This window comes from Lycium barbarum, chromosome 6 (genome assembly GCF_019175385.1).
Source record: "Lycium barbarum isolate Lr01 chromosome 6, ASM1917538v2, whole genome shotgun sequence".
NCBI lineage: Eukaryota > Viridiplantae > Streptophyta > Magnoliopsida > Solanales > Solanaceae > Lycium > Lycium barbarum.
This window is the reverse complement of record NC_083342.1, coordinates 57,186,283-57,202,864: the sequence shown is the minus strand read 5'-3', so window position 1 is coordinate 57,202,864 and position 16,582 is coordinate 57,186,283.

The window sequence follows — 16,582 nt, the reverse complement described above, 5'->3', positions numbered from 1 at the left end:
TACCTCGAAATGTACTTGATCCCTTAGGGGTCTTCCCTATTATATTTTCTTGTTTACCTTCCTTTTTCACTCTTCAGCTTTACACCTTTTAGATGTACCTAACTGAATGACCCGTTCTTTTGAAAAATTCTGGAAGAGTCTCCTTTAAAATTCTTACTATCCAAAACCTGCATACAACAATTACCAGCAATGCCTCATAGGGCATATATACATACGTCATATTCCAGCCATCCAGGGCTCCCAATTTCAGGTAAAATAATTGAAATATCAAAACTTACCCCTATGACTTTCCATATCGTCACTCAGCTTCTCCCGTCGATACTGTGCTCCCGTTAAGATCAAAAGTTAGTGCAAGGAATCTCATTTTCTATGACTTGGCTCTATAACACGATCTAAGACAGAAAGAAGGTCAACAATCCCTAGATGCCCTGCAGCCTCCTGTTTATAAATATGGCCGGCTTCACACCCATAAACAGGACTCTACTGGACACGACTTTGCTGACAACCCCTAGGACGACCTGCTCTGATACCACTTTGTCACACCCTAATCTCCCTATGGTGTGATGGGCACCCGACCCTTACTTAGGACCGAGCGAACTCTCGGACCCTTAGTGCACACATAATCTTCTTGGACTTTTAAATCAAATAAAGATGAAATACATAGTACAACTTTCAAAAATATTCTTTTTCATCGTTATTCTCAAATCAAACAAAATCTGTAATCATGTAGAATTTATCACATAACAAAGAATGACATATCGGCTGATGGAGCCGCTTACAAAACCGACATTATATACCCACGACTCTGTCTACAAAGTCTCTAAAATCAATCAGAAATCACAACACATATACTCTGACTCGGCAACACCCCAGGAGTAAATGGAGCTTGCCATCTTCGCTGGAACATCTTCTATATAGCTTCAACTTATCTGGGTGTACGTGCACGGCATGAAACGCAGCCCCCGAAGAAAGAGGGGTCAGTACGGAAAATGTACTGAGCTTGTAAGGCATGGAATATAGAAAACGGAACCATAATCGAAATAAGCAGTACAAAGGTAAGTACATCATTCAGAATACCAAAATTCTTATTTTCCAAAAGCAAATCATTTATGCCGAAGTCATATGTCAGAAGGAGTACAGAAAGTAAGTAAATCATCTAGAGTGCCAAAATACTTAGTTTCCAAACACAGATCATGCGTGCCGACATCATACGTCATCATATACATATACATATAACCAATCCATATGTAATATGATAGTGCCGAGGAACGTACAACCCGATCCATATATAACATATTAGTGCCGAGGAACGTACGGCCCGATCCATATATATATATATATATATATATATATTATACTGCTGCGGAACGTGCAGCCCGATCCATATATATAAGATATTAGTGCCGAGGAACGTACGGCCTGTTCCATATATATATTGTACTGCTGCGGAACGTCCAGCCCGATCCATAAATATATTATACTGCTGCGGAACGTGCAACCTGATCCATACATATATTACACTGCTGCGGAACGTGCAGCCCGATCCATAGATAACATATTATACTGCTTCGGAATGTGCAGCCCGATCCATATATAACATATTATACTGCTGCGGAACGTGCAGCCCGATCCATACATGTATTATACTGCTGCGGAACATGCAGCCCGATCCATACATATATTATACTGCTGCGGAACGTGCAGCCCGATCCGTACATATATATTATAACATATCATGTTAGTGCCGAGTTTAACATAGTACGCACAACGACATATGCGGCCCGAGACTCGGCGAACGATATAACAATAGTACACACGAACATAGTAATGAGAAACCATATACATATAAATCAATTCGAAGGCTCGATGGAGAAGTATACATACCGACACCTGAAGGCTCAGAAACAAGTTTCGGGTCAATCCGATTTAGTATAAGAAAGTTATGAGTGTTTGAAGTACAGAACCTTCTACGAACGTTTCAGAAGCCATTTTTGCAAAATTAAAGCCACAATCCTGTTAGGTACCCTTCGAATATCATCATGGATCACATCCGACAGAGCTTTTGGAACCATATGTACGTATCAAAATGTATCAAAGACTCGATGGAATAATCAAACGTGCTATTATTTGAAAACCAAGACATTAATCACATCAATTATCTCTCGAATGCCATTCGGAAACATATCAACCGAACTTCGGACATCATAGATACGCATCAAAACCATATGAAACAACTTATGGAAGCCAAGAATATTAGCCATCCTAGTGGCTCTAGGAATAGGAGTTTCTTTGAAGTCATACATATACTTTGTCATGTTGGATTCACAAAGATCATGCCAAAAGAAAATAAGGGTAAGCCTTACATACCTGTCCCACGTCCAATTAGTTGCGCTTATTCGTCCAAACTTGCTAGTCTACATTCAAGAGAATTGACACAATCATTAGACTCATCGACATACACTTGTCTTAGTCCTTCAAATGAATTCATTTATATTTTGCCGAAATTTTGGCAGCATTTCCCTTGTAAATACACCATCCCCGAGAATCCAACTCGGCCAAATCATCAATCAACAATCCGAGAATTCAACTCGGCCAAATTATCAACAACATCAACAACAATATCAATAGTATTAACATCATTTACAATACCAACGTATGTCATAAAACAGCCCGCACACTGTTTCCTAAATTCCTCCACCAACCAATTTGTGGTATAACTATTTAATAATTTTATTTCCGTAAAAAAGCCGAAATTAATTCCAATAACATTAATAACAACATCCTACACATTTTACAAGTTAAATACATTTATTATCATCCAAAAGTTTCTTCAAGTTTCATTCCATAATTCACAACGCCAACAAACGAATTTATCAGGCTATTCTCTCCGTGCTAATCCGTCGAAACTCTAAATAAACTCATTAACAATGAAAAGGAACCTTTTTCATACCTTAAGCATGCAGCCACCACGTTATCACTATTCTCCTTGGTTGATATTTAGCTCAAATTGAAGACAACGCAGCGTACAACACTTTTCCCTTCATGGGATTTTGGATTCGGGGCTCATATTTCAATCAAAATTGGTTTTTCTTCTCCAAGACTCTTTTTCTCTCTCTCCCCAGAATTTTCTGGGCGTTCCTGGTCTTAAAATGAGGAGGAAGGCCGAAATTTGCACTTATAAAGACATGGGTAATGGGCCTAACCCGGTTGGGCTCGGATTGGGCCTAGCCCACTGACCATTCTGCTTTAAAACGTCCATATCTCCTTATTCCGACGTCACCTGTGGACCCACGACCTATGGGTGGAAAGCTAATTCAATTATATACAACTTCTATTCTTGGTATTTTTCCAAATTCGAAACTTATAATACCGTTTTTGCTCCTCGAATTCAGATCACCCGAAAACGTTACTTAAAAATATTTGTTTGGAGGACTTCCACTTTGATTCGGCTCAAGGGTCCTTATTGAGTTGTGTTCAACTTCACATATGTGCTTCATATAACTTGTCATGTGTCATAAAAAAAATCTCGACATGCGGGCCCAACCTCAGCTTATGAATAATCCGACGTACAAAAGTACAAAATACAACATTATCAACGTGAGTTTAAATTATGTGGCAACAACATGATTGTCAATTTTGAGAAAGCGCGTGTCACGCTCATGCTCTGAAAATGCGGGGTATAATAGGAATGCAAGAGAAGCATGAGAGATGTTGTTTGATTCATTATAGAACGAGCTTGCCGCTCGATATTCATTGTATACTAGTGTTTCCTTAACATAACGAGAGTGTTATTGTCATTATTGTATATTGAGGTACTATATGGTTTGCTTTGGTGTATTGTAAAGAAAATCAACTAAGGTATGCAAGGACATCCTTTCCATCTTTTGGTATGATCTAATCGAAACAAACGTTAATGTCCGTTTAAAATGACTCTACTCATGTTAAGTTAGAAATGTTCATACGCCTTAACTCATTATGATGCCTGATGAATTATGCTATGTTTTTTTCCTTGGCTTCCTATTGATGCATATGGTGACTAGTTGTCTTACATAATGTAATCGAAGGCTTACCGACCTTACGTCACTCCGAAGTGCTCAGATTGTCTTTCTAATATTCCTCATGCATGTGTATATATGCATATGATACAGAGGCTGGTACGTTATATATATATATATATATATATATATATATATATATATATATATATATATATATATATATTTGAGTATATGTATGCATATCATGCACCCTCATTGGCATTCTGAGCTTTAGGTTGTCTCTTCCTATCTTTATTTACATTGATGTTCTTACTTATGTTTTTATTTGCCTTAAATACCTGGTACATTCATTCGTACTGATTTCCATTTGCTGGGGGCACTGTGTTCATGCCCGCGGTCCAGGTAGACAAACTGACAGACCTCTGCAGTAGCCTACTCAGCTCAGCGGTTGGTTGACGCACTCCAATTTCCTGGAGTTTCCCTATCAAGTCAGTATGCTATGAGATCTCTATGAGATCTATGTATATATGCATTTTGGGTATGTCGGGCCCCTACCCCTACCACATGACACTCTTAGAGGCTTGTAAATGCATGTCTAGTGCATAGTCGTGTTGTGCGGCTTTCTCGGCCTATGTTTTGTTATACAGCTTTCCATGGTGGCCTATATATATATATATATATATATATATATATATGCATATGTTTTGGGTTGTTTATCGTCGATGAGCCCTTTTTACCCTTCAGTTATCATGTGTGGCCTTGTCGGCCAATATTATTGTTTAGGTTGGATTGTCGAGAAGTTCATGTTGGTGCTCGGTAAGTAAGGCCTGAGTATCGATCCCGCCCCTCTAGTTTGGGGTGTGATAGAATCTCCAATAAAAGATAGTGGTCTAGAAAAACCTCTAAGAAATCCTGCCACTCAGCTGGAGGTGCATCCTATCCCCTAAACTAGTCATACAACTCGTACCATAGAACGATTGTGTCTCGCAACCTGAAGGCTGCCAACTCCACCACAATTATCTCTGAACCATGCATAGCCCTAAATATCAAGTGGAGCTGATTAATGAAGTTATGAGGGTCCTTATTTGCATCTGATCCGGTAAACTCTGAAGGGCTCAAACCTTTGAACTCTTGAACCCTCGAATCCCTGGCTCCTCAGAGAGCCCAGTACTCGCCGGTGCTCTCGTCTGATGCTGAGTCTATGTAGCCACTAACTGTGTCAATAGATGTACTACACTCCAGATGTCCTAATCAGATGGAACAGGAGGAGGAACTGGAGGTATTGTGGCTCTCAAAAGCTCCTCAAGTGGTGGAGGAGTTGGAGGTTACTGGAAGGGTGTCTCACCCAAGGCCTCAGACTAGGCCGCATTATCAAGCGGAGCTTTACTAGTATCCTCTGCTGCAGCCGCATTAGCCCTTTGGCTAGCTGTAGTCTTTCTAGTCATAGGCATCCCTGTATAACATATATCGAAAATGTGAGTTAGAGTTAAGCTCTTATGACTCAGCTATAGCACGATATGGAGTAAGAAAGAAGTGTAACCATTCCTAAATGCCTTGTAGCTTTCTGTTTATAAATATGGTGCACAACATTTCATAAGCAAGAGTCTACTAGACACAACTCGTAGACTCTATAGGACATAGACCTGCTCTGATACCAAGTTTGTCATGCTCCAAACCCGAGGAGGCGAGATCGGCACCCGATGCATTACAAGACCAAGTGTCCCAACCTGTAACACATACCATTTGAACATATATAGGGACACCTAGGCCAACAAGGCCGAAATATATAATATCCTATAACGTCTTAGGCCAACAAGGTTGTAACTAGTAATAATCTAAGGATAGCAAGTGATCAAACTGAACTAAATCAACCAAAAAGATATATACATATACAGGCCAACAAGGCCACCAAGAGTGTCAACAACTAAACAACCCAAAAGGGATCTAAGCAAAGGCCGACAAGGCCACCGCACTGCAGTATGTAGGTCATGTCTACAAGCCTCTTAAGAACATCAACTATGCGATAGTCAGGACTGGGCCGACCCACCTGTCTTATCTATACATACATCAATATACACCAAAAATCTAGACCTGGAAACTCCGGATCATATGGAGCTTACCAATCAAGCTAAACTCAGGCAATGCCTACTGAGGAGGCCTGTCTGTTTGTCTGTCTGGACCTGCAACATAAAATGCAGTGCCCCCGACAAAAGGGACGTCAGTCAAAAATAAAGTACTGAGTATGTGACGCAAACTAAATAACTATAAGGTTAAACTTAATGCATGATTAATTGAATGTAACTGAGAGTTAATAATAATTTGAGAGTATAGTTACCTGTTCTGACTCATACAGTAATGTACCGGGCCATAAAGAGGCTCTGTGTGTATCTCATATCATACCAGGCCATAATAAGACTTTGTGTATATATCTCATATCGTGCCAGGCCATAATAAGGCTATGTGTGTGTATCTCATAGCATACCAACACATAATAAGGCTATGTGCACAATAGTGGCGTACCCAACCGATTATAGCTCAGTGGTGTAAAACTCATACAACAACAGACTGTGGAACAATATACATATACTTTCTGCCTTCTCATCTAACATGGAAAAGGTACTAGAAATGATAATAACTCCCGACAAGGGATATACTATAGTACACGAACGATGGGACACTATGAAGGGAATACTTTGATAAGAACTCTTCTTTGAATATTTCGTTCAAAAATCATTTTAGGTGTGGATTCATGCCAACAAAAGATGTAGGGAATAACCATTACATACCTTAATTACTGACCCTCTAATCAAGCACAACAAAACTATCGTCTCTTACAAGCTTACTGTACAAAAATGATAACCATACTATTATCAAAGAACATGAAGGCATAACGACTAAAGAACGAGTGGCCAACCCGTTATATTATAATTATATGGCACACCCCCATGCCCTTCCTCCTTCAAAACTTCATTAAAAAAAATAAAAAATAAGGCAATCTAATAAACAGAACAAACAAACCATAATAAGTTCAATAACTCGGAATCACGGCTTCCAAACACCGTCCTGTGAGTCCTATATGATAAAGACATCAACAACGACCTCTTCTATGAAGTTATGAAGCAGATACATACCTTAAACAAGCTGGAACCAGCCAACTCTACCCAAAACTTTTAAGAACCAAGCTACTACGATAACTATTACAGAGAGAATGATAAGAACTTGAGGGTTTCGAAGAGGGAATTTAGTTTAACTTACCTTATGTTGTTGCCAACATTTCTTCTAGGAAACAACTTATCCTTAAGGTTAAAATTTCTGAAAATTTTTCTTTTGCTCCTTCAAGATGAGCTATTCCTAAATGGAAATGTTGCTGGACGCTTTTGGCTTCATCAAGAAGAATGCCAATAGAATAAAATGTTGTAAGGCTACACTTTCACCTTAATTACAAGCCACCTAAGGCCCTAATTACCTTTGGATTCTAATCATTTTAGTGTGTATGTATAATTCATACACGTAAAGGATTAATGGCCAAGTAATTGGTCTTTATCCAAAATGCTATTAATAATAGCCATCATTCTGGTGGGACCACTTAATGGAACATTACAATTAATCAAATTTCCTATCTCCTTTATCCTTTTTTTTTCCATGTCAATTTTAGATAATTAGCAAATCCATGCATTCTAAAAGAATTGGGATTAAGAAGTCCTTGTCTTATACTTTTTAAACACTTGTAACCTTAAGAATGACCTTGCTCTATGAACTTACATTGGTTAACTTAGGACGCATCTTAACGTATGAAAATAGGGGACGTAATAAAAACTGGGACTTTTGTGCAACTTTCCTTGTTTTTGCCATTCCATCTCCAAATACCTTACAACACAGCAAATAACATACAAAACACCACCAAACACACTAAAAACAATAAAAACTTTATGTAAAGGATATCAAATGTGTCGTAATTTCACGACATTTAAAGTCTTTGCTTATCCTCTAGCAACTAAAATGACACAGACTACTAGCATGAGATAAGTTGTTCAGTGCATTTACTAGTTTGAAATATGAGTTTATTGACATACAAGCTAGTAAAGACAAAGTTGAAAAGGAAAATTGCTCACTGAAGGAACATGTTAAACAACTTGATTTATCTAATTTGGAACTGAAATCTGAATAGTTGTGGTTGAAAATAGGGAGATCCTAAGGAACACTCAACATCTTGAGGCTGACAGTGAATTGAAAGGATTAAAATCAAGTATTTGAAAAGGAAAGAACTAGAAGAGTGAGTACAGAACTAGTTCAGACTAAAAAACGACCTTGAATAGGCTAGTTGCTGGACCAAATCTTCTTCTATTCTTAGGTATATTACTAGTAGAACCAACAACCCAACTGTTGAGATAGGGTTTAAAAGGGGAACTGATAAAAAAGAATTTATAAAAGTAAAACTGTACACTCTATGTGGTAAATCTGGTCATGACAGAACATATTGACTAGTGATTAAGAAACATCAAGAAATAAATCTAAGATTAGCTAATAGAAATGGCAAGCTTATCAAAACAAATAGAACAGGTAGATGGAACAGGTTCCTCGGTGCTTTACCCAATTGGGCAAAGAAAGACTGGATTCATCATTTCATTCAAAGAATAGGACCCAAGCTAGTCTGGGTTCCTAAAACTAAACATTGATTTCTTTTGGTAGGTGAGGGTTAAAGGAAGCAAGCAAAACTGGTACATGGATAGTGCTTACACAAGATACATGACAGGAGACAAAGAAACATTCTGCTCATTCTCAGCCATGGAAGGAGGAAATGTGGCCTTTGGAGGAGGGAAGAAAGGGAAAGTCAAAGGAATAGGGAAGATAGGCAGATCGGAAGAACATGTAATTGACAATGTATATCATGTATGTCACGACCCAACTCGAGGGCCATGACGGGTACCCGGTGCTAACCCACCCGGACACCTCTTATCGTAGTCTCATATTCACATCTAGGTGAGCCACAAGGCTTACTCATAATTTATATGCATCAATAGTGATAATCTCGTTGGGCAATAACAAATTTATATCATTATCAATAACAATGCCCATATCCATATATACAAGCCGACGAGGCTATCAAAATGATACACAAAATACAAGCCGACAAGGCTACAAGACATCTAACCATACACAATTGTCTACGAGCCTCTAAGAAGAGTATGTAACATCATATAGACGGGACAGGACCTCGCCATGCCCATAGGTATGCGCACAAAAGAATAAATACCAAAAGTTGTAGCTCCGGAAGAAATGGAGCTCCTCTATATAGTCCCTGAATAAGAATCTACGGATCAAGCCTGTCTCTCTGTCCACCTGCGGGTATGACGCAGAGTCCACAAACAAAAGGACGTCAGTACGAATAATGTACTGAGTATTTAATTCATAATCAATATCATAATAGGAGCATAAGAGACAGCATAAGAAATAGCATAAGATGGGAGATTCAGGGGATAGTAGCCATCATCATAATTACTTACTTGTCTTTCATAGGGACCTTCCATTTCTAATGCATGCTCATGTACATACATATATACATATACATATATCTATATCCGTATCCATATTCATATACATATTCGTATCCATAGCATACCCGACCATGAAGGATCGGTGGTTTCACATACCCGGCCATGACAAGGCTCGGTGTCAAACATACCTGGCCCTACCAAGGCTCAGTGTTATCCGTACCCAACTGCAGTGGTGCGCGCGCGATAGGCATCATACCCGGCCATATAAGCTCGGTGTTACATAATAGTCATACATACTTAAATCCGTATACATAGGATTTCATAGGTATCATCGTCATCATTGACATCATCATTTTCGTTATGTTTATCCTTAGAGGATCAACTGTCATATAAAAGAGGCAATAGAATCGTGAACGTATCGAGAATCGTAAGCTTTGGAAACCTTAGAGATAGAGTCATTTGGAAGACATTATGGAACTCATGAAAGGATACATATAGAAAGGGAACCATGCCTTAATGAAAGAAGGGTTAGCCTTAAATACCTCTTCACTTCTTAACTATTTAGCGTTCACCGTTGAAGCTTGAATAATCTACATTTAGAAGGATTCATACCATGGTTAAGCCTTAATGACACTCTTCAATTCAAACTAGAATAATTCATGTTCTAATGAAAATTGGGCAGCATTTCTCCTATTTTGTCAACTTCCACTATATCACAAAACAACTCCTAATGACCACAATAATATCCGCAATATCATAATCAAGTATTCACATTCGATTTAGCCTTCAAAATTAATCCTTGTGTTCAAATTATGCTAGCAACTTCATACCCATTTTAGCACATTTTCATATAATGCTTCTTCAGCATCATTATTATACCCATATTATACTACGAATCATAACTCAAGTTAGCTTACTACTCAAAAACCTCATAAAAACTACATTTAGAACTCATCTTCCACATTTTCCTTCTACCCAAGTTGTTCAACAAATAAACATTCTTGATAATATGTAATGAGTATGAAAAATAACCTTTTATCTCATAAGAATGAGCTTTGGAGCAAGCTATCAACTTATATGAAAACCCTAGCTTCAATATCCAAAGAATTCTTGGAGTTTATTAACCCTAGCATGACCTCTAGCACATGGGTATCTTGATTCTTGATAATTAATTTCTCTTGGATTTTGGCTTGGATTTGTTTATGGAGTGGAAGAGAGGGTTTTTAGAGAGCCTTTGTATCTGATTTGGTGAAATGAAATGTCCAAATGAAGTGGAGTAAAAATATATAAAGTGGAACTTAAAATCCCATCGGGAAATTCTACGACCATTTTGACGGGCCGTATAAATTCCTACGGACCGTCAAAATGGTCCGTAGAACTGCCCAGTCAAATATGGTTCACTGTGACCATTTGACGCTGGGCTGGTGCAGTTTGACGGACCGCAGAATTTTCTACAGGGAGTCAAAATTCCTGTGGGCCGACAAATGGTCTGCAGAGATTTTTTGCTCGGACAGTTTGTCGTAGAATAGCCATAACGTTTTACTCAGATGTCACATTGATGAGTGGTTTGTTGCGTTGAAAACTAGACTTGATGAAATTCAATTTGGACAAAAGAAACACATCAAAACTCCTCATATTCTAGGAGATATACCCCTACCAATTTGGACCAAAGTTCTGTCCGAAATTTTTCCAAGTTTTACTAATGTTCCCACAAACTCAATTCCTTTATTGGCTTGTTCTTAAATCCTTCCATAGCTCATTTCATGGGTTTAAACCCCCATAATTATAATATGGGAATATGTAATCTCATATATCCTAAGGTAACTCCCGTTTCCGCGATTAGGACAACTAACGCCTAACGAATCTCAACGGACGAAACTACGAGGTGTAACAATGTAGATGGATTGTAACATAATATGATGAGCATCTCACATCTATGTGACAAAGGGAATATGGTACTCTTCATATCATCAGGGTACAATGTCACTTATATCAAAACAAGCAACACAGTTCTAATAACTATGAGGTACAGGAATGTATACAAGGCTGACATCATGGGGATACCAAGCAATAACCTCACCTGTTTAAGTGTCGTGGATTGTAATCCCTTGCTTTGGCACTAAGAGCTGGGACATGCTAGCCTAGGTCAATTGAACAAATTAGTCTCCATCCTTTGGTTGCCTAACATCAAGTTCAAAGATGATAAATTGTGCTGTGTTTATGCAAGAGGAAAACAAATTAGAACATCCGTCATAACAAAGAAGGTAATCAGTACCACCAGATCTCTGGAGCTGGTCCATAATTATATATGTGGTCCAATAAGAGTAATGAGCCATGGAGGTAAGAGATACATATGTGTTATTGTTGATGACTTCACTAGGTTTACATGGACTTTGTTCCTTGCATCAAAAGATGAGGCATGTGATCCCTTCATAATTTTGGTAAGAAGATTGGAAAGAAAGCTAGGAAATAAACTAGCATCTATCAGGTCTGATCATTGTACTGAATTCAAAAATGTAAAATTTGAAGAATATTGCTCAGGTAATGGAATTAATCATAACTTTTCTACACCTAGAACTCCACAGCGAAATGGGGTGGTAGAAAGAAAGAATATAACTCTAGAAGAAATGGCTAGAACTATGACGCTTGCTAGTGATATTGCTAGAAACTTCTGGACTGAAGCCCTCAATACTGCTTGCTGCATACTCAGTAGATGCAGGACTAGGTCACTTTTGAAAAAAGACACACTATGATCTACTTAAAGGAAGAAAGCCAAAAATCTCCCACTTGAGATTCTTTGGATACAGGTGTTTCATACATAATAATTGAAAATATTCCCTAAGAAAGTTTGATGCCAGAAGTGATGAAGGTATTTTAACAGTAAAGCCTATAGGGTGATTAGCAAAAGGATAATGTGTAAAGAGGAAAATGTGCATGTGGCTTTTGATGAATCCAGTGTCTTAACTGAGAAACAGGTATAGGATTATGATGTATAGGATTAGGATGAGGACCCCATATTCGACCACAATACTGATTCAAACAGGAAGTCAGGAGATAAAAATGCAACAGGGAATGCTCATGATGAACCAGGTTCATCAACCAAGGAAGAGATGGGCACTCAGACAAGGGGAACACCTTATGAGAATCTAAACGATCCTGTTCTACCAAATGATCCACAAACTGAAGCTGCTGGAAAATCTTAAGGGATAGTCCTAAAATGATACAAATATCAGGGATCACACCCTATTTAAAATGTCCTGACTAACTTAAGCTCTGGAGTAACAACCAGAACCGTCTTGAAGAATCAATGTGCTTTTAATGCTTTTCTATGTGTCATTGAGCCAAAGAAGGTTAAAGAAGCTTTGCAAGATGCATACTGGATTGCGGCTATGAAGAAGGAACTTAACCAGTTTGAAAGAAACAAAGTCTGGAATCTTGAACTAAGATTGAAGAGTAGAACAATAATTGGAACCAAATGGGTGTTCAGGAACAAGCTGGATGAGCATGGAATAGTCACATGGAACAAGGTACAATTGGTAGTTCAAGGGTATAATTAGGAAGAAGGCATAGACTTTGATGAAACCTTTGCTCCAGTGGCAAGGTTAGAAGCTATCAGACTCCTCATAGTCTTTGCTACCTACATGGAGTTCACTCTCTATGAAATGGATGTGAAAAGTGCACTCTTAAATGGGTTCTTAAAAGAGGAAGTATATGTCAAATAACCGCCAGGATTTAAGGATATTAAATACCTCGATCATGTCTACATGCTCGATAAAGCTCTCTATGGGCTTAAACAAGCTCCAAGAGCCTGGTATGAGAGGCTTTCCAAGTTTCTCCTGGTATGAGAGGCTTTCCAAGTCACTAAAGAGATAACATTGATAACACCTTGTTCTTGAAGGTGAAAGGAAAGAACCTATTGATTGTGCTGGTCTATGTGGGTGACATCATTTACGGGGCAACAAGTGAGGCTCTGTCCAAAGAATTTGCAACACTAATGGGAAGCGAATTTGAATTGAGCATGATAGGGGAACTGAATTTGTTCTTGGGCCTGGAAATCAAGCCCACCTATACTAGCACAATGATCCATCAACAAAAGTATATCAAAAAACTTCTCAAATAATTATCCATCAACAAAATTATATCAAAAAACTTCTCAAAAGAATCAAAATGGAGGAGGCAAAAGCAATTGACACTCCCATTGCCACTGCCACAAAGCTGGACCTGGATGAACCTGGTCCAGCTGTTGAACAGACACTGTATAGAGGCATGATAGGTTCTCTTGTATCTCACTGCCAACAAAGCTGACAAAGTATTTAGTGTGGGACTTTGTTCAAGATTTCAATCCAATCTAAACGATTCTCATCTAAAGGCAGTAAAAAAAGATTTTCAGATATTTGATAGGAACTAGTGAATTAGGATTATGGTACCCATGAGGAAGTAACTTCAACCTAGTTAGATATGCTGATGCTTATTATGCTGGGTATCTGGTGGATAGAAAAAGCACTACAGGTACGACACACTTTCTTGGATCTTGTCTAGTCTCCTGGGCCATCAGGAAGCAAAATTTTGTATCCTTGTCTATTGTTGAGGCAGAATATATGGTAGTTACTTCTTGTTGTTCTCAACTACTATGGATCAATCAACAATTAAGAGACTCTGGTATAAAAATGGACTGTGTTCCCATTTTCTGTGATAACACTAGTACCATTAACATTGCTAAAAAAAAAAATATTAACACAAAAGAACTAAACATACCAATATAAGACATCACCTCTTGAGAGACAATGTTGAAAAGGATCTTATTTCAATCAAGTTCTGTGCCACTGACAAGCAAATTGCAAAACATGTTTACCAAAGCCTTAAGAAGAGAACACTTTGTGAGGAACAGGCTATAGTTGGGAATGATTAAGATTGCATAAGTATCCCTCAATTATTGGCTAGAATAATTCCTTCATATTAAATGTGTTCTTAATCAAATAATATTCTACTCAATCTTGTATATCTGGTTGTACGTCCTATACCGTGATAGCAACATAATCTCATAAAGTTTAATGAATACTTCATCATAGATATTGGCTTGGAGTTACTGACTGCAGATGAACATTCATTCACACATCAGTTATGTATCTTAATCTTTGAAGTTACATATACATATAGTCCATGAAACATGTTGTCCAACCTGTTCTATCCATCCATTGGTAAAATCTTATGCTTAAGTACGGTCAAACCTCGAAAGACTCCTTAGCTATAAATGCCTTCTGTTGACGACAATTACCATCTCCATTTTCCACAAGAATTCTTTAAAACTTGTTCACACACATGCCCCTTTTATATTTCTATTTAAATCATTCTACCCCCTCCCTCTCAAATCACATACAAATCTCAATTCACTCAAATCTTATTACTAAAATAGCTGACTCTTTCTTAAATAATAGTCACTTCTCACCATTTCATCCTCTTGCCGAGCCTAATCCAAACTACTCACTCCATATCTCAGTCATCCATTATCCTCCCTTCTCTCCAATTTTGATTCACTTCCCCACAGCTGATGCCACCGACACTATTTACCTTGACACCATCGCACCATTAATTAGGCTTGAATCAATGGATGACACTCACAGTCAGGGGGAAACGTGATTAAACCGTCCATCTCAATATGAAGTGAAGGTGTAAGTGGTGATGTGAACTCTCTAAATCCAATCCACACGGCCTCTGCTTACACATTTGGTATAAATGTTCCACATAATCTGGGAAATAAGAACAACCTCAATAAAGAAAAGGATAGTGGATCCTCTTGGGATACTAAAGATGGGAAGAGATGGTGGATCCTCTTAGGGGAAGAAGATGGATATAGATTAAGATTCTTGGAAGATGCCAATTGCCCCAGCTTCTACATTGGGAATAGCCCCTAGCAAAGAAACCAATTTCCCTACCATTGGTCATAACCTTTCTAGTGTGGCTACATCCTTAGTCCAGTTGTGAGTCCAGTTTTCTTCAGTGTCAATGGCCTGTTATGTATTTTGTATTCAAATGATTGGACATGTACCTAAAAATGTTAAATGGAATCAGTTTGCTTTTCATAACTCTGTGCCAATTTGTGTGTTTTATTGTTCTTGCCTATTATACTTTGAGATATTGGTTCTATTATGTGTATCCGTGATAGCCCCAACGGCCATGAGTTTAATATTGCAAGATTAAAATTTATGCTCTATTGTACTGACACAACTTTTTAATGATGCCAAAAGGGGAAAGAATACTATGTTATGTTTAAAATCCATATACGCTAACCTGGTTCAATCTTAGTGGTGCGTTGTCTATTTTATTGGCAGTAAGATGTATGCAACACAATGGCTTGAAAACATTAGTTTGTCATCATCAAAAAGAGGAAATTTTGTTGGCATAAAGCACGTGAGTTTTTCTGATTCACGAAGTAAACAAACAAGGCAAGTGAACCAGGTATGCACATATGTTCCATCCCAGACAATGAGAAGATTCAGAGGTGACAGAACAAGGTGCATGAACCAAGTCTAAGAACATGTTCTAGCTCACAGTCCTACTGCGAGTAGGATTTGTGTTTTATGGTAAAGACTAGTGGACAAGTTTCAAGGATGTCTTGCCATAATTATCAAGATACTTTAGACTCGTACAAGGATACTAAAGACCCATGAATGCAAGAATTCCTAGTTAATTCAAACCCTAACTCTCATTATGGTCCTTAACTAGTAGGGATTGAGTTCAGCCGACTTGAGCCAAACCTATAATTATAAATATTCAAGTCAAGCCATGAAAATGATTTGTGCACTTACAAAGAGAGAAATTCAGAGCTTGAACTAAAATTGTAAAAACAAGAGATTGAGAGTTCTGTTTGTTGAAGTGCGCCGTAATACTAAAAGAATATTGAAGAATCTGTTTGATAGGGTTTATGTTTTATAGTTCTTGAGTCTAGATTCGTGTATTAGGATTGTTGATCGAGTTGTACCTTTATCGGTTTTCGTAGAAGAAATAATTATAGGTATAAACGTTAGTCAAATTTAGCTTCAAGTTGGGATAACTTGGAGTGGGCTCAATAATCTAAGGAGCTTGTTGAGA